General features: G+C 45.3%; 2 non-coding genes across 2 annotated transcripts; one reads left to right on the top strand and one right to left on the bottom strand.

Moving 5' to 3' along the window:
- Positions 1-16,841: 16,841 nt before the first annotated feature.
- TRNAS-UGA (transfer RNA serine (anticodon UGA)) lies at positions 16,842-16,923 on the bottom strand. The gene has a single exon. It is a non-coding gene; the product is annotated as a tRNA-Ser (tRNA).
- A 1,138-nt stretch (positions 16,924-18,061) lies between these two features.
- TRNAF-GAA (transfer RNA phenylalanine (anticodon GAA)) lies at positions 18,062-18,134 on the top strand. Its single transcript has one exon. It is a non-coding gene; the product is annotated as a tRNA-Phe (tRNA).
- The last annotated feature ends 2,307 nt before the right edge of the window (positions 18,135-20,441 follow it).

Raw genomic sequence — 20,441 nt, forward strand, 5'->3', positions numbered from 1 at the left:
GAAGCTGCGTAGAGCCTGTGTGTGATTACGGCCGGGAATAAACTCTGTTAAAAGGGGTCCTGCCTCTGTCCTCATTCTACTTTTTTCCACCTTTACAAATAACAATGCCCGACGATGTGTTTGCCCATGCCTGCACCATTTTTGCAATGCTGCGGAGAACCGCCTGCCTTTGCGTCACATGGAAGAGGATATTCAGGAGATTTACATGTTGCTATGCATGCAAGCAGAAACTGCTGGCTTGAAGTGAGACAATGGGCTTTGCTAACTCATGCCCTCGGTGCAGAAGGACGTTTGTTCGACATCCTACCGGACACTGGCACTTCATATAATACTTGTTACTGTTTTAAAAGGGGGATTAGTTGAAATTCATATTTACTGTATGCTGTAAGATTCAGAACTTGACATGGATGGTGCAGACTGATCGCTTGATGCAGTGGCAACCCGACTGTGGATTTTTTTGTGTGTTGCAATTCCAAGGACACCCCACTAGATGTCGGTATTCTGACAATTTTTATATAGTTCACGTTTCACCTTCAACTTTTCGGCCGTTTGAGTGTGCATAGTTCACTACATTTTCACATAGAAATTCAGTTTAATGCACTTGTGTACCTAAAATTCAATTAAAATAAGTATGGAAGTATACAATTTGAGACACAGTACAGGTTAGGAATTGCTTTATCAGCCTCTTTTCCTCCTGGTCTTTAGGTTTACTGCACACAACCAGAAGTGATGACAAGACAAGGTTGCCAGTGACAAGATGTTCTTTGTTCCTTTCAAGACATAAAGCAGTGCTGAGGAGTCATACAGTTTCGTCAGGAGATGATTTCTATTCACCAATTGAGTAATTGAAATATTTAAAAGATATGGAATTGCTTTCAGGTTCTGAACTTGTGTATTGGTAAAGAATACAGACCCTTCCTATGATTACAGAGCACAAGGGATTAGCAGTCCATCACCTTAACTTCTATGTTGACTTGTGATTTATTGTTGCGCTCAAATCATAGTCTGATTCCACTTTATTGTACCCAAAAGAGCAATACAGTTTGAACAGAAAAAGGTCTGTGGTCCATTATTTTGTATATTTTTAATAGTATCAAACATGGAAAGTTGGCTGCAGTTTCATAATAATGAAAAGCATGATGTTGGATAACTGTTCAAATATTGGTTCAAGTCATGTTCATAAAAAATCAAAGCAGACCTGCTGAACAGGCTGTGAGTGTATAGTGCAGGGGTGTCCAAGCTGGTCCTCGAGGGCCGCCTATCCTGCGGGTTTTCGATGTCACCCTGCTCCTACCTCACCTGACTCCGTCTCTGTGAAGTTCTGTAGAGGCCTGACAACCAGCTGCTGATTTGAGTCGGGTGTGTAGGAGCAGGATGACATCAACTATGGCAAAGGAATGTGTTATAAATCTTCTCCCACTGTTGGGACACATTATCTGTCAACTGAGTTGGACTTGATATTTATTTTGTAGCACATTCTGAATTGGCACTATACAAATAGTTGGTCTAGTGGTATGATTCTCATTTAAGCCTGAATACTGCTACTGTGTCAAATCGAGGGCGTACCTACGGTCTAGGGTACGTGGTGTACAGTAATTCACTCAGGATCATCATTCTTAACAAATAATTCATTAAATACACTAAGTATTACCAATGAAACTGTTTTGTTAATTATATATTCATTGCATTATTCTAATTATTAAGAGCCAAAGTAGGAGAACAGAATAATGTGTTCTCAGTTAAATTAAGGTCATGTGTAGAGCAGATAAGAATGCTACATGCCAGGTCTGTTAACCTTTAGGTTTGACGCCAGCAAATAATCTCGAGTGAGAAAGGATAACAAGTCTTTTGATGGTGGGCAGATACCAGATCAGTCATCTGTGTCTATTGTAAACATGTGTCTATAGTAAACATAACAAACTTTAAGTTACAGCTTCCACACTGAGGAACTGAATGCGATGAGTAGTCAGATAGCTGCAGAGGCCACATCCTATGAACATCATCATCACCACAGAGAACAGGCAGTGAGGAGAAGAGCCATACAACTGCATAATTCGTACTTTGTATTAAAACACACTGGGTCAGGGAAATCTAGTCAGTGAGACTTTTTTGTTTGTCAGGGATTAGAATATATGACACAGATATATTGTGACTGCTGGGTTAAAATTGATTTCTCCGATCGCTTCTTTAAAGAACACGCAGGATCCACTCACACATACCGACAAGTGTAACAGGAGATTGGATCCAACAGTGGCTACGCAGAGAACTGAACCTGACACCTCAAGTCTGAATAAAATCATCTGATGGATCTGTGTTAGATATGATCGGGGCAAAGAGCAAAAATATCATCTCCCTCTTCAACAAAGAGTGGGAACCCTAAAACACGATGAATGAAGTGTGGAGATGCCACTGTTCACATTTCCTTTACTGAACCACATGTATGGAAAGTGTCTCGTGAAGACGATGGACTGGTCTTTTAAATCAGTGAGGTCAGAGGTGAGTTGGTGGTACAGGTGAAATTCGATCAGAACCCAACCAAAGATGTCCACAGAAGTGATTGCGAACAATATGGTTTTGCATGAACACGCAATAAACTTGCTATAAACGATATATATATGAATTTATATACGATATATGAATTTGAATATGTCACATCCCGAACTCTTCCTCTACATTCTGATTTGCTGTCTAGTCCTATGTCGTCCCTTTTGTCTCCTCGGCTCATCCAGCGCCGATTCCCTGCAGCTGGGAAGGAGGACACTTCCCGTCCTGATCGGGGTTCCAGTCTCATCCGTCGCCGTTTGTCGTATGACGCTGCTATCTGTGGTTCTGAAGGGCCAAGCTCAGGGCTGTAGGTGAGAGCATGGAGCTCTCCGGGGTGCTGATGCCCTGTTGACAAGTGTTTGGTCTTGCTGACTATGATGATGATGACTTGTGATGACACAGAGATGCAGTGTAAAGCAAGCTGTAGACTAGAAAAAAAAATGGCAGTGACAAGGCTCCGTCATGAAATGGAATTTGTTTTTTTTTCATCGTACCCCATACATGATGATGATGTATGGACATGTCAGATGTCCATACATCATTTCCTGCCATTGACTGTGTGATTGTCATGTATTTTTGATGGCACCTGCTCCTACACACCTGATTTTAATCGACAGCTCATTATCAGGCTTCTCTAGAGAGTCACTAAGATTGATCATTTGAATCAGGTGTAGGAGTCCGCCAGAGCCCTGTTGCACTAAAGTAGGATAAAGGATCATGCTGGGATATCTTGCTTATCCTGGCTCAACTTATCTGTAACCCTGTTGCATAAAAGCTTCGGAGCTGCACGACCTTTCTTAACAATATCCAGTTTTTGAAAAGTCTGTCTTGAAAAAAGCTTGTAGGTTGACAAAGCGGCTATTTAATCAATTCAACTATATTTTTTGCGCATTCAACTCCAACAGGTGTCGTTTGCTATCTCTGGTTTACACAGTCTATGACTGTCCAATCAGAGGGAATGAATATGATGACATCACCATATGCCTGCTAGAAGGCCTTGGGGTCCTCAACTCACAATCTGATTGGTTAATGCAACAGCGTGATCAACACTTATTCTATGGTACAGGGCCTGCAGAATTGATTCTGAAGCCCCCTGGCAAGATTTCTTTGACCAGCAACAAATGATGAAATGAAATGTGATTGGATGAGGGTATTTGGTTGAAAATACACGTTTGGAAGCAGCGCAACCAAGGGAAAAGCTATGAAAGGAAAGGAACCGACCATTAGGAATTATTTAATACGTATTCATGGAAATTATAATTAACATAAGTCTGTTATTCAGATAATGTTTAAGCCTGCAGTGAAAGCCTTGAAGGCCCTGACAGCCCACAATTGGAATTTGGCCTTGGTGAACAAATCTTGACAGCAAATGTTACACAACCCTCAAGTATCTCTGATGAAACCAGAATTTTATGACAATGAAGGAAATGCAAAAAACAAAACTTGAATTGATGAGGATGGGATTCAGACCTACGTTTGCACAGCACAGCACAATTATACTTGTGTTATCCTTCCCTATCTTGTTTTAAGGTTCCCCAATGTCTCATAGGAATGCTACTGTCCATCCATCCATCCATCCATCCATCATCGTCCGCTTATCTGGGGCCGGGTCGCGGGGGGCAGCAGCCCAAGCAAGGACACCCAGACTTCCCTCTCCCCAGTCACCTCCTCTAGCTCTTCCGGGGGGACCCCAAGGCGTTCCCAAGGCCAGCTGAGCGACATAGTCGCTCCAGCGTGTCCTGGGTCTTCCCCGGGGTCTCCTCCTGGTGGGGCATGCCTGGAACACCTCCCTCAGAAGGCGTCCAGGGGGGCATCCGATACAGATGCCCGAGCCACCTCAGCTCGCTCCTCTCGATGTGGAGGAGCAGCGGCTCTACTCTGAGCTCCTCCCGGGTGACAGAGCTCCTCACCCTATCTCTAAGGGAGCGCCCCGCCACCCTGTGGAGGAAACTCATTTCAGCCGCTTGTATCCGAGATCTTATTCTTTCGGTCATGATCCAAAGTTCATGACCATAGGTGAGGGTAGGAACGTAGATTGACCGGTAGATCGAGAGCTTCTCCTTTCGGCTCAGCTCCTTCTTCACCACGACGGACCGGTACACAGACCGCATTACTGCGGCCGCTGCACCGATCCGCCTGTCAATCTCACGCTCCCTTCTTCCCTCACTCGTGAACACGACCCCAAGATACTTGAACTCCTCCACTTGAGGCAAGGACTCCCCTCCAACCCGGAGGGGGCAAGCCACCTTTTTCTGGACTTGGAGGTGCTGATTCTCATCCCAACCGCTTCACACTCGGCTGCGAACCGCCCCAGCGCATGCTGAAGGTCCTGACTCGAAGGAGCCAACAGGACAACATCATCCGCAAAAAGCAGAGATGAAATCCGGTGGCTCCCAAACAGGACCCCCTCTGGTCCCTGGCTGCGCCTAGAAATTCTGTCCATGAAAATAATGAACAGAACCGGTGACAAAGGGCAGCCCTGCCTGAGACCAACATGCACCGGGAACAGGTCCGACTTACTACCGGCAATACGAACCAAGCTCCTACTCCCCGGCGTATAGAGACCGTACAGCCCTTAGCAAAGGGCCCCCGATCCCATACTCTAGGAGTACCTCCCACAGGATGCCACGAGGGACACGGTCGAACGCCTTCTCCAAGTCCACAAAACACATGTGGACTGGTTGGGCAAACTCCCATGACCCCTCGAGCACTGGTGAGGGTGTAGAGCTGGTCCGTTGTTCCACGGCCAGGACGAAAACCACATTGTTCCTCCTGAATCCGAGGTTCGACTATCGGTCAAATTCTCCTCTCCAGTACCCTCGAATAGACTTTCCCAGGGAGGCTGAGGAGTGTGATCCCACGATAGTTGGAACACATCCTCTGGTCCCCCTTTTTGAAAAGAGGGACCACCACCCCAGTCTGCCAATCCAGAGGCACTGTTTCCCGTCTGCCATGCGATGCTGCAGAGACGTGTCAGCCACGACAGCCCTACAACATCCAGGGACTTGAGGTACTCAGGGCGGATCTCATCCACCCCAGGTGCTTTGCCACTGAGGAGCTTCTGAACTGCCTCGGTGACCTCAGCCTGGGTGATGGACGAACCAGCCTCTGAGTCCTCTGCCTCTGCTTCCTCTACGGAAGGCATGACAGTGGGATTGAGGAGATCCTCGAAGTACTCCTTCCACCGCCCGACAATATCCCCCAGTCGCGGTCAGCAGCTCCACACCTCCACTGTACACAGTGTTGGTGGAGCACTGCTTCCCTCTCCTGAGGTGCCGGACGGTTTGCCAGAATCTCTTCGAGGCTAACCGATAGTCCTCCTCCATGGCCTCCCCGAACCTTTCCCAGACCTGAGTTTTTTGCCTCCACAACTGCCCGGGCGGCGGTGCGCTTGGCCTGCCGGTACCCGTCGGCTGCCTCAGGCGTCCCACGAGCCAGTCAGGCCCGATAGGACTCCTTCTTCAGCTTGACAGCATTCCTTACTTCCGGTGTCCACCACCGGGTTCGGGGGTTGCCGCCATGACAGGCACCGGAGACCTTGCGACCACAGCTCCGAGCGGCTGCTGTCGACAATGGAGGTGGAGAACATGGTCCACTCGGATGTCCCCAGCCTCCCTCGGGAGGTGTCGAAGTTCTCCCGGAGGTGGGAGTGGAAGACCCCTCTGACGTTGGGTTCCGCCAGACGTTCCCAGCGAACCCGAACTGTTCTTTTGGGCCTGCCAGGTCTGTCCGGTTTCCCCCGTGGCCAGCGGATCCAACTTACCACCAGGTGGTGATCAGTTGACAGCTCCGCCCCTCTCTTTACCCGAGTGTCCAAGACATACGGCCGGAGGCCAGATGACACAACTACAAAGTCGATCATTGACATCCGGCCTAGGGTGTCCTGGTGCCACGTGTGCTTATGGACACCCTTATGCTTGAACATGGTGTTTGTTATGGACAAACTGTGACTAGCACAGAAGTCCAATAACAGAACACCACTCGGGTTCAGATCAGGGGGGCCGTTCCTCCCAATCACTCCCCTCCAGGTGATACTGTCGCTGCCCACGTGGGCGTTGAAGTCCCCCAGGAGAACGACCTTCCAGTACTCCCCCCAGGGCCTCCAAGAAGACCGGGTACTCTGCACTGCTGTTCGGCCCATAGGCCGACACGACAGTGAGACACCTGTCCCCCCACCCGAAGGCGAAGGGAAGCGACCCTCTCGCTCAATGGGGAAAACTCCAACACATGGCGACTAAGCTGGGGAGCTATGAGCAAGCCCACACCAGCCCGTCGCCTCTCACCGCGGGCAACTCCAGAATAATAGTAGAGTCCAACCTCTCTCAAGGAGATGGGTTCCGGAGCCCAAGCTGTGCTTGGAGGTGAGCCCGACTATCTCTAGCCAGTACCGGACTATCTCCAGCCTCCCGCACAAGTTCGGGCTCTTTCCCCCCCCAGCGAGGTGACATTCCATCTCCCCATAGCCAGAGTCGTTGTCCGGGGTTTGGGTCGCCGGGGGCCCTCGCCCGCGGCCGCCACCCAAACCACATTGCACCGGCCCCTTCTGAGCCTTCCTGTGAGGGCGGGCCCACGTTGCTTCTTCGGGCTGTACCCGGCTGTGTCCCGTGGGCAGAGACCCGGCCACCAGGCGCTGGCCCATGAGCCCCAACCCCAGGCCTGGCTCCAGGGTGGGGCCCCTGTGACGCCTATCCGGGCGATGTGCGTGTTCTTGATTTTAAAATTGTTCTCATTGGGGCATTCTGAACCGCTCTTAGTCTGACCCGTCTCCTAGGACCTGTTTGCCTTGGGAGACCCTACCAGGGGCATAAAAACCCCCGACAACTTAGCCCCTAGGATCATTCGGGTACTCAAACCCCTCCACCACGGTAAGGTGGCGGTTCAAGGAGGGGGGAATGCTACTGTTTGTTCTAATAATCAGCTTTTTCACCAGGACTCTCCACAGATCTCCAGGGACGTCACAGTAACATGTCGTATGACGTATGTTAAGAATGATATGCTATTGTGATATGTTGTTTTGTCAACACTTATGACATGTGATTCCAACACTTAATAATACATTTTTATTAATTGTATTTCTTTTTATTTTGCACTTAGAGACAATTCCGTTGGGTGGGTGGGTCACTGGTATATGGTACCTACATATAAATGCCAATACAGAGTCATTCATGCAATATTTAGGCACAGCTACTGTATACCACCTCCTCAAGTTGATCTTACAGGCTCATAATGACGAAACTTCTCATGGCTCCCCCCTAGTAATTTTTTTTAAACTTATCTGTAACCCTGTTGCATAAAAGCTTATATCCAGTTTTTGAAAAGTCTGTCTTGAAAAAAGCTTGTAGGTTGACAAAGCGGCTATTTAATCAATTCAACTATATTTTTTGCGCATTCAACTCCAACAGGTGTCGTTTGCTATCTCTGGTTTACACAGTCTATGACTGTCCAATCAGAGGGAATGAATATGATGACATCACCATATGCCTGCTAGAAGGCCTTGGGGTCCTCAACTCACAATCTGATTGGTTAATGCAACAGCGTGATCAACAGCGTGATCAAGTTTTGTTTTTTGCATTTCCTTCATTGTCATAAAATTCTGGTTTCATCAGAGATACTTGAGGGTTGTGTAACATTTGGCTGTCAAGATTTGTTCACCAAGGCCAAATTCCAATTGTGGGCTGTCAGGGCCTTCAAGGCTTTCACTGCAGGCTTAAACATTATCTGAATAACAGACTTATGTTAATTATAATTTCCATGAATACGTATTAAATAATTCCTAATGGTCGGTTCCTTTCCTTTCATAGCTTTTCCCTTGGTTGCGCTGCTTCCAAACGTGTATTTTCAACCAAATACCCTCATCCAATCACATTTCATTTCATCATTTGTTGCTGGTCAAAGAAATCTTGCCAGGGGGCTTCAGAATCAATTCTGCAGGCCCTGTACCATAGAATGTCAACAGTTCTTTCCCAGTTGTTCCTATGAGCTTGTGGTAAAATAACGTTCCCATAGCCCTCTCTTATCCTCGCTGTCACTGGCTCTCGCTAACATTTGTTCATATGATGCAATTTCTGCCATTTTTTCAATCCACTTTTTATAGTCCGGTGGGGATGTACTCTTCCATAACCTGAGGACACTCCCATTACTTGTGATTGGTTGCCCAGTAAGCATAATCTTGGCAGTGACTGGGATCTCAAGCTCCAGAGCCTTCCTAGATGTTCTAATACTTTTACCCAAAATGGTTGTATCAGACTACATTCCCATAGAACATGTAGGAAAGTCCCTGCCTGTGTACCACATTTCCAACACAGATTATCAGGTAATAAACCCATCCTATGGAGTCTAGAGGGGGTGACGTAGAACCTGTGTATTAGCTTATATTGAGTAAACTTCCCTCTAGCCTCCCGGATGTATTTTCCTGAGTTTCCAATTATCCTCTTCCACTCCAACTCACTTAGTTCACCATCCAAGTCTCTCTGCCAAATAGTCTTCAGAGTCCGGCAGATATCCTTATTTAGCCTGCTGAAGTTTCGGTAAAACACTGCTGCTGTATGCCCTGTCTCTGGTAAGTCCAGAAAGTCCCTCACTGGGTTCGTCTCATCTGCGAATTGCCCTTTTCTAACACAGTGTTTAATTTGAATGTATTTCCAAAAGTTGCCCTTTTCTTCTAGGTCATACCTTTGCAGTAATTCTGAAAATGATATAAATTCTCCATTCACAATTAAATCACTTATTTTGCAGATTCCCTTTCGAAACCATTGTCTCCAAAAAACTGTTTTCTTCCCAATACATATGGCTGGGTTATTCCACAGTGAGGCATACATTTGCTTTAGATGTAGTGTTCTGCACCTTTTGTGGACTTTCTTTCCAGACCTCCTTTGAGTAGGTCAGTATTGGGAGATGTTCTTGTCCACTGGTGGGTGGACCTTGTGACAGTGCATCCAGCGGGGTGAAGGGACTCTGAAGTTCCATTTCAGTTTGAATCCAGCTCAGTTTTGTGTCTGTTCCCTTCCAATATTTGGCAAGTCTCGTCATTTCAAACGCCAAGTTGTATAGTCTCAGGTCGGGAGGGCCATTCCTCCTATTTCCCTTGGGGCCCACATTTTCTCGATATTTATTCTTGGCTTTTTCTTGTCCCACAAAAAGTCCTTGACAATGGCATCATATTGCTTAAACCATCGTGGTGCTACACACATCGGTAACATCATGGACACATAGTTAACCTGTGGTGCGATCACCATTTTAATTACATTAATTTTCCCCCATAGCGTTAGTTTGAATTTTCCCCATTTGTCCATATTAAATTTAATTTTTTGGAGGACTGGGTCCCAGTTTAACTGTATCATCTCCTCTATTTTTGGACTGAGACGAATACCCAGATACTTCATACCTGATGGTACCCATCTGAATCCAAATGGTGTAATATCGCTAGCACAGCATGTATCTGAGATGGGCATGCCCTCTGAATTATGCCAGTTGATCTTGTACCCTGATAGTCTAGAGTAGGAGTCAATACTTTCCAGTAGTTTTGGGAGGGACTTCTTTGGGTCTGTCATTACCACCAGTATATCATCGGCATACATAAACAATTTGTGCTCCCTCCCCCCTGCATATACTCCACGGATCCCTTCATCTGCCCGTATTGCTACGGCCAGTGGCTCCAGGAAAATTGTGAAGAGTAATGGAGAGAGTACACATCCCTGGCGGTTTCCTCGTGAGAGACTAAAAAAGTCTGATAGAATGCCATTTGTAAACACAGCTGCTCTCGGTTTGGAATATAGTATTTTTTATCCATCGACAGAAAGTCCCTTCCAAAACCGAATTTTGACATGACAGATGTCAGAAATCCCCACTCTACCCTATCAAATGCCTTTTCCGCATCTAGTGACAGAGCCACCACTGAGGTTGGGTTATTGCTATTCAGCCATGTTAGGTGCATAAGTCTTCGCATGTTGTCTGCTGATGACCTATTCTTGACAAAGTCCACCTGGTCACCCACCTATAATATCTGGCAATATTTGTTCTAGTCTTGATGCCAGGGTTTTTGTCAAGATCTTACAGTCCACCCCCCAGCAGACTCACTGGTCTGTAATTGGCTGGGTCCGACCCGTCTCTGTCCTTTTTAGGTATCAATGAAATTAATGCCTCATTAAACGTATCGGGGAGTGAACCAACTCAAACGCCTCCATATACACCTTATGTAATATCAATATACTTCTTGTAGTATTCAACGGGTAGGCCGTCCAGACCTGGTGATTTCCCTGTTTTCATTGCTTGGATAGTGGCTCTGATCTCCTCCTCAGTTATGGGGGCCTCCATCCTATTTCTCTGGCAGTTCGAAATAGTCGGTAATTGCAGGTTCGAGAAAAATGCATTCATCTCATCAGATGTGGGTGTGCAAGTTGAGGTATACAAATACTTATAAAAGGTTTCAAATGTTCTATCAATGTCCCAGGAAGACGTAAGTATTTCACTACCTCTTTTTATCATTGGGATGTTATTGGAATTCTCCTTCTGTTTAAGCTGTCTGGCCAACAGTCTACCACCTTTCTCTCCTCCCTCATAAAAATTTGTTTTAAGCTGAATAAAGCATATTGCGCATATTGAGCATATTGAACTTTAAGTTACATAATGTATTATATAAATTGTCTGAGTATCTCTTAGCCAGCTCCTTTTCCATGTTGCATATGTCTCTCTCCAGTTTTTCTTGCTTTAGTACATTTTAGTACTAAGTTAGCTGGAAGAACTTCTAAGCTTTTTGATATCAATACGGGGATCTACAGACAAACCATACAGAGGATAGTTTGTCTGTAGATCCCGTATTGAAAAAGCTTGAAGTTCTTCCGCTAACCTAGTACTAAAATGTTCATTTTGTAGTAACATCGTGTTCATTCTCCATCTTCCCTTCTTGGCCTTGTCTACATTCAGGTCTATGTGCAATTCTACGGCCCCGTGGTCAGTACGTGCGATGGCGCCTATCTCAATCAACCACTGAGTCTACTAGAGTGTCAGATATTAAAAGGAAGTCAATCCTTGAATGCCATTTGTGGCGGTGGGAGTAGAATGTATATTCTCTTTCCCGTGGGTTCACCAGTCTCCATATATCCACCAGCCTCAAATCCTCTGCCAGCATGTGGATTGCTGCTCTATCTCTATACGATGTTTTCCCATCTGTTTTACTTTTATCAATTATCCCATCCCAAACCTGGTTCCAGTCACCCCCCGACAATGACCTGTCCTTCCAGATTTCCTAATCTTCTGTTGATTTCATGGAAGAGTCGGGCTCCTCCTTGTTAGGGGCATATATATTGCATAGTACTATACGTACACCATTTACTAATGCCTCAATACAAATATATCTACCTTCCCTATCCTTGTGTTGTTTCAGCATGACAAAACTTAGGTTTTTATTCACCAGGATCATCACACCATTCCGATTGCTCCGATAAGAACTGTGATATACTTCTCCTACCCATCCTTTTTTTAAATTTCATTGCCTCTTCTTCTCCTGCTGTATGTGACTCTTGTATAAATACAATATCTGCCCTTTTGGATTTCAAATATGCCATTATCTTCCTCCTTTTAACATGACTTCCACTTCCATTTATGTTCCATGATATGATATTGACATATTGCCCATCTTTTCACTTTTTCACTAGTATGCTGTGACTGCTGTTGCCTGTGACTACCCATTTGACCAATACTGTATCCTGAGATGGTACCATATGGTCACCCTGTCCCCCCGTCTCCAACTTGCTGTCTCAGTGTTATACCCCTTAACAAACACATCCCAAATACAGCCCAGCTCCCTATGTTGCTGTGCCAACCCCTAACTACTGTGGTCTGCCTCCTTTCGGTGGAAAGCACCTGCATATCAGCAACTAATGTTGCTAGGCAACCCACGGCCCCCTCCCTCCTATTAAAGCTGATGCTCTTGGTCTGTGAAACTCGCTGACTGTTATCGGCAGTAACCTCAGACTCTCCCATAAGCAAAACACAAAAGTTACCTCCAATCCAAAGTTTTACACACACGTCTTCATTACATTCAGTAGTAGATGTTATTATTATTTAGTCTTCTGGTTTTGTAGAAACTCCTCAGCCTCCTTGATGTTGCGGAGCACCTTCTTCTCCCCTTCCAAGTGATGAGAAGCTTTGCGGGGTAGAACAGCTTCGGTTTGCGCCGAGATCTTCGAGTTTCTTCTTCAGAGGGAGAAACTCCTTCCTCTTTCCCATCACTTCTCGGCTTACATCCTCGAAGAATGACAGCTTACAATCCTCCCACTGGATTCCGCGCTTCTCTCGCGCCTTCCGAAGCACCGCGTCTCGGGCAGCCGGGCGTAGGAACCGTATCAGTGCGGTTCTCGGTGCGTCACCTGGCTCTGGAACTTTACGGCCCCCCGATGCACACGTTCAATTTTGAAGGTGTCACGCCCTCCGCCTCTGGCCCCGCCTAGTGGCAGTCCTCCTCCCCTTTCCCTCTTTTCTCTCTCCCTCTCTGTCTCGCAGGTGTGGTGCATTCCACTCAGCTGCGGCGAGGTGTGGCTACTTAAGCAGCCTCAGTCTACGACCCGACGCCGGGCCGTAAAACCTACCTGTCGACCTGAATCCCTCCTGCCAATACCGTCATCCCCGGACCCCGGCATTCCCAGCTCCGCTCCGCATGAACCTGTCTCCTGTTGAACCCGGTAGCCAACCCACGGTAGCTCCGTATGACGTTTAGCCTAGCTCCTGTGAGAGACTCTTTCCGTTAGCTTCCTTAGTTTGTTATCCTTGTCCCTTAGTTAGTTTGCTTAGCCTTCTTTTGTTATTCGTCTGACCGTCCCTTTAGCTCCGTGTCCTCCCTTAGTTAGCGTTTTTCCGGTAGAGCTTGCTCCCGCGTACCTTGGTTTGTGTTTATGCCCGGTCGTATTTCCGTGTTTCGTGGCTTCAAATAAATCCCTTTTCTTGTCTTCTGACAGTTCGAAACCTTGCAGAAGAATCTTCTCCACGCACTTCACCAATCCATCCGCATTTTCTTTGCCTTCTTTCAGCCCCACCAATCGGACGTTGTTCCTCCGCTTATATTTCTCCATCTCCTCCCTGATCGCTTCCACTTTCTTGGCATATGCCTCCGCTTTTTCATCACTTTCTCCCACTTTTCTCCAGATCGCCACATTTGCGTCTTCTACTCTTGTAATGCGCTGTTCAGTGACTTCTTTCCACTTCTCCATGGTTTGTATAGAAGACTTCAGCGCTTCCACCGTACCTTTAAATGATGCGATATCTGCCCTTATGTCTTCTTTCATCTCCCTCATGTCTTCTTTCATCTCCTTTATGTCTTCTTTCATCTCCTTTATGTCTTCTTTAAACTTGCGAAGCTCTTCAAGTAGAATTCGCTCGATTCCTTGTATTTCGTCGTCTGGATCAGTTCCAGAAGTTGATGGTTGAGCGGCGGTTGGGGTTTTGCAAAGCCTCTTAGGTCCCATTTTCCCGGTGTCAGGAAGCTTTATGAAAATGAAGTGTTCACTTTATCTATTTCCCAAACGTTATTTGTTACGTGTAGGATCCTTAAATTATAACTACAGACAACGTGTATTACTTACAGCATATTGTGTTTTGCCTGTCAGGAGCTCTCTCAGTGTGCTACCATCTTTTGCCGTTGGTCCCACGTGACTCCCGCTGCCACTTTGTTGTAAACATAGCTGACTGGAATCGTAGCTTGATGTCTCCCAGGTAGTTGGTGACCATCCCCTGGATGTGATGTGGGATGTGGTACTGGTTCATAGCCACTTGGCTCAAGTTTTGAGGAATTGACCCATATGTATTCGCAAAATCAAGCCAGACCACTGTTAGGTTGCCTTTCTTCTCCTTTGCTTCTGGGATAAGTTGGCTGAGGACCCTCGTATGCTCCAGACACCCGGAGAATCCCCTTTCTTTCTCTTCTGTTGTCCTGCTTTTCTGGTTCTGGATTTGTTTTCTCTCCTTGGCACTGTTCCAAACTGTTCTCTTGCCAAGTTATAGGTGATGGCTGTGAGTGAATACACCTTCCTTTCTGCTGATCCTGCTTCAACCGCTTCAAGCACCATGTCCAGATCTTCATCGAGCATTGACCACTCCTTGGTCTCACTCATCTTAGGCCACTTGATTCTTTCCTTTGTTGGCAGCAGTGGGCTTTCTGGAATGGAATCTGAGGTTGTCCTTGTGTGTTCTTGGTAGACTGCAGGCACTGAGCGATCTCTAGGACTGTTGCTTACTTCCTGTCTAGGGTTCTCCTGCATCTCAACAGTCCGCTCGTCTGTGTGGTGTGCATGCGTCCGTCCTTGTCCACACTTGGCTTTGTCCTTGGTCTTGCTCTGATTTTGAGCCCTCTGACACCTTTGCAGATCTTTCCGCAATTGCATTTCACTTCCCATGCCTCCCCAGTCAAGGTGGTTTGTTTGAGCCTTTTCTGCGTCTGTGTCACTGTCCTTATCGTAGCCGACTCCACTCACTGTCCTTATCGTAGCCGACTCCATCCTATCAAGTCTCTCACCCCCTGGGAGACTCTGGGGGTATTGCTCATTTGTACGTTCTGTAGCTTGTGTAGCGGACACCCTGCTTGGTATCATTCCTCCACATTCCTTTCTCACCACTTGTGAATCAGCCCATCTGAGGTCACACCAGCATGACCCCTGCTGACTTCTCATCAACACGGAACCTCCTTATGGGCCTCCTTCCTCTAAGTTCACTCTCTGGCCATCAAACCATAAAGATGTCACAGCTGTCATGAGACAAACACCTTGCAGGGAGAAGAATCTTCCTCCCCCCAACCATTTTATGACTCTAAAGACACAAATCTCAAACTGCCCCACTCTCTTCTTTGGGGGCCAAACTGAACTCCAGACCTTTTCCTGCATTCCTGAGCAGGACTGAGACTCTGAGATCCCTTTGTTTCATTTGTAACCTAACAAATGTATTAAACATATTATGTGTCTCATGGTAATGTTATATACTCGTATAGAAGAACATTACTTCTTTACTACCAGTTTACCTGAGGTTGATATTAGAATCACTGACGTTTTGATGTTTGCTGTTCAACAATGTCCCCTTTTCTGATGACGTACTCTAATGCCTTACTACAGACTTCACCAGTGTGAAATGTGTAATGCCAATACATCTTTTCTCAATGTTCTTTCTTCTAGAATGTTCATTCTAGTATCCTTGAACCATTTCATATGTCATCTTCTCACAGATCCTGATTCTTTCTTATTGTTAGATAAGTAATGATGCTTAGTTATACTAGTTGTACTAGGATATCTATTCTTTAACCTCATGATACATTCTGTGCCAGTAGTTTACAAGAGTTCACACATTGGGTCATGGTGTTTGGAGAACGTTAACACAAAAGATTAATCGTTGGCTCCAAACCACAGATGTGTGTCTCCTGGGGGCTGGTACAGGCACCGAGCCCGCCAGTCGTAAATTACAACTAGTATCTCCTCCTCTAACTTGTTACTTGAGGTGTGATTGGACACTTGACCAATTCATGCATAGTGATGAGTGATCTGAAACCACCTCTTCTCATGATAAAAGGGCAGCACACCCTTTGTCCTACGAGCAGAGCAGATCATTTTCGGAGCAGTCCTTTTCCCTTGAGAGCAGAGCTTTTCCAACATTTTTCCTTGAGCACTCCTTTGTCCTTTTACCAGAGTTCTGTACTCTCATTCCTCTCCACAAACCAGGAATCATTTTTGTCAGATCGTTACCCAGAACTTTTGACCCAAACTCTGAGCCACCTGCAGTCCAAACTGCATCTGAAGCCTCCAGCACCATCAGCCAATCACCAGCTAAGGAACCACTGGCGAGTTGCACTGAGTCGCTGATCAGGAAGCGCTATCGGCAGGACCAAACATCTGGAGAACAACCCACTTTGGAGACGTTACATGCAGAATCCAGCATCATTGGGTCCCAGCCTCAGCTCCTGAGGCTTGTTGCCTGTTTCCATTGTGCGCAGAGACATGATCCATTGAATCTAAAAGATCCCCTTTGTTGCCCATGAACAAAAACTGGGTTATTGCTACAACTATGCACACTCAAATGGCCGAAAAGTTAAAGGTGAAAGGTGAACTATATAAAAACTGGACATCTAGTTGGGCATCCGACATTTAGTGGGGTGTCATTGGAATTGCAACACAGAAAAAAATATAGTATACACCATCCATATCAAGTTCTGAATGTTTCAGGAATCTTACTACGAATTTCAACTAATCAGTACATTTTAAAACAGTAACAAGTAACTTGAAGTGCCAGTGTCTGCACTCCACCAGAGCCACCACCAAAAGCAGCGTTGTTGACAGGATTCGAACCTGCGCAGGGAGACCCCAATGGATTTCAAATCCATCGCCTTAACCACTCGGCCACAACAACCTATTGTTTTAGCATTATGTTGACATTTTCCACTGGACTGGGCAACCAATTTCATATTTGTAGAAAAAACATTATTCACAACATTACTTGGATGAAAATGAGTGTTACATATTTGTTGTACAACACTGATTTCCATCCATACCTGTGAATGTATTAATGAAGCGTCCTTTGCAATCACAAAGCACCTGCAGCTGAATGGAGTGGAAAAGTTTCCTGTCAACAAAGAAAAGTAAATAAAAATAAGTTACAATAGTTTACATGAGGTTGGGCACTATATCTCTGTGTGAAGTGATGATTTGTATCCACCTTACCTGTTCAGGTAGTCCTCCTTATTTGCTGCAGTGGCTTGATCCTCACATATGTCCTATCATATCCTCCCAGCAACACGCCTGAAGGCATTGGCACCAGCAAGGTGGGCAAATTAAATGTGTATTGATCACATGACCATCTTCAATATTTCATCTTTTCTTTCTATTTCATAGCTACTTCAACATAAAACCGAAAAGGAACAAATGCAACAACAATGGTAACACTTGGAACTTAGAACAGCAGCATAGAATTATAAAAAAAGTAAGTTCTCGAGGGCCACATAAAAGGAGGGGAGGAGCCGGATCTGGCCAATAATAGTTATTTGATATTTAGTGAAAGTGAAATCATTTACCATTTCAACTGTAGGTAATTCATTCATTGTCAATGAACATGTATTTACAATTAATGGTTAATTGGTTAATTAATGTCAAACACACACACACACACAAAGCTGCTGTTGGATCTCAGTGCAAACAGATGAAAATATATCACAGTGAATTTTGTAGATTATCATTATATGAACAACTTTTGAGTCAACGGTAACTTGATGCTAGCATTAGCTAACATCAACTCACCATCTAAAAGCTAGATTATTCATGAAACATGAAATGAAAATAACGTGTATAAGATTGCACCTCACCTCAGGTGTAACTCCGATGGTAACACCTCAGGTCATATCCAGTCTTAAGTCATGCCTCTTTCTCACGTTCTTTGTTATATGTTAGATTTCTTCCCGTATTTTGGCCCATTTTGGCTTTTTCCTGGAAAAGTAACAGACAACATACTCTGCCCACATAAGTGGACTTGGCAAAGGGGACATGATGTATTTGCTGAAATAGCTCAGTTGGGAGAGCGTTAGACTGAAGATCTAAAGGTCCCTGGTTCAATCCCGGGTTTCAGCATTGACCGTCAGTGTGAAGTATATAAACAAATTCTCTCTGTCTTCAGTAGTCTAGGGCAGTGTTACACAACTGGTTTTCAGGCCTCTGCAGAGCTTCAATGAGTGTTCATTTCCGTCAGATGTGTAGGACATCTAAAACCTGTGTTTCAAGTTTTGGGAAACACTAGTAATGTCATCACCATTAATAATTCAAAATGGCATCACTTTGGGCAGTTTTTCCTCACCCTGATTGAGAGTTTAGGACAGAGGGTGTAGCAATGCGTGGATCATCCATCGAGAAAATTTTAAATTGTGATGTTGGGCTTTAGAAATAAAGTTGAATTGTATTGAATTGAATGTCATGAAAACAAAAGTAAAAGGAAGAGGTGCAGATCTAACTGTCCGAAAGAAGTAGCAAGAAGCTCCTGCTTGTAATTCCCTACCCTTTTTTATACATAAACGGTTGCAAGGTCTGGCTCAAGGTAGGATTTCCCTAAACTGGTATGAAAACAAGCTGTGGGTTTGAATCAGTGTGTAGACGCAGGGTTGGGAAACACTGCCATAGACTACTGGAAATATTGAGAGAAACATGGAACAACGAGAATCATCCGGGTGGAACTGTCCCGTGGGAGGAGGGCTGCGAGGAAGTGGCAGAGAGGTAGAAAACTAAGTACCAACAACTTGTCCAGGACTGCCGGGACAAGGGGTGGACAACATGGCTGATGACTGTGGAAGTTGGATGTCAAGGATTTCCAGACCAATCAGTGTGGAATCTGATGACAAAGGTCGGGGAGAGAGGTCACTTGAGGATAACAGCCATTCGTAGGTTGGGAGAAGCGGTAGAGAGAGCCTCCTGTTGGCTCTGGCATAAAAGAGAGGACAATAGCTGGAAACCTGGACGAGAGGGGCAGAGATTTGGCCAATCACTGCCGACCCACCAGCTGGAGAGTGTTGTGGTTGAAGGTCGAAACACTTAAAGAAGGCTGGGCCCCACCTGATGACCTCTCATCCAGGCCAAGGCTTTATCCATTAGAAATGGATTATTATTGCATCTTTGATGTATCTGTGGTGGAAACCATGCCTTGATGATGATGGTGCATTCAAGGCGCCTCAAAAACACGGGTGCAGAGGAGATAAACTATGTATAAACCGATGTAACCATGGGTTTTACTGATACATTGCGCAGTTACCCAGCAGCTGTATCTGATGCACATTGAAGCTACTGGTGCAGTCACATTGCAAACATCTGTATTGGACCACCGACTCAAATTGGTGAATCTCTCCATCCTTAGTAACCTACTAACTTGAAACTGTAAGAAAGACTGACATCTTAATATAAAAAAAATCCAAATAAAACATTGTGTTGTTTTAGTTCATTGTTCACTGAGTTCTTTTTCAGTGTTATGAAATGTGATTTCAGACTAAAAATATATTCACATGTTAACATGAGCAGTTCGCTGCCTTCAATAGCTCAGTTGGTAGAAAAGAAGACTATAGAGGACCAACAGTGTTCCTTAGGTTTCTGGGTTAGCTCCAGCTTGAAGGACATAAAAAGAGTTCCTTACTCCAGGGAAAGTTTGTTCTATACTGCTCTAATGTTGTCGATGTTCTTTGAAAGGAAGCAGCTTTGATCGTCATTGCAATGTTTGTTCAAACTTCATTACTGAAGTTATATCTATTTCATTTAGCTCCAGTATGAAGAGTCAGTTTTGTCTTCTGATCTCATCAGGGAGGATCTAGTATGAAATGTGAAGTGTAGAGGGGGACAGGAAGGAGGGTCCCCTCAGCAGCTCCTGTCCCGTGAGGTCAGAGGTGATGTTCTAAAGCAGTGATCCTCACTATTTTTCATACAAGAGCCACATAAGCAGAGCAAAGTGAAAGGGGGGAGCCACTTTAGCGACAATATATCAAATAACCCCCAAACAATGAGCATTTCTACACATGAAAAGGAGAACAAACACAGCCAATACATTTTCAGATCATATACACTGCTCAAAAAAATTAAGGGAACACTTCAGATCTAAACGGGGGGAAAAATTATCTTGAATATCTTTCCTGACAATGAGTAGGTGATGTATTAGTAACAAAATGATGCCACATAATTGGATAGAAATGAAAATGATCACCCTATAGAGGGGGGAATCAAAGACACCCCAAAAATGAAAGTGAAAAAATGATGCAGCAGACTGGTCCATTTTGCCAAAATGTCATTGTAGCAACTCAAAATGTTTCTCAGTAGTTTTTGTGACCCCCACGTGCTTGTACGCATGCCTGACAATGTCGGGGCATGCTCCTAATGAGACGACGAATGATGTCCTGGGGGATCTCC

The sequence above is a fragment of the Lampetra planeri genome, unplaced genomic scaffold (genome assembly GCF_965212315.1).
Source record: "Lampetra planeri unplaced genomic scaffold, kcLamPlan1.2.h2 scaffold_615, whole genome shotgun sequence".
Classification (NCBI taxonomy): domain Eukaryota; kingdom Metazoa; phylum Chordata; class Hyperoartia; order Petromyzontiformes; family Petromyzontidae; genus Lampetra; species Lampetra planeri.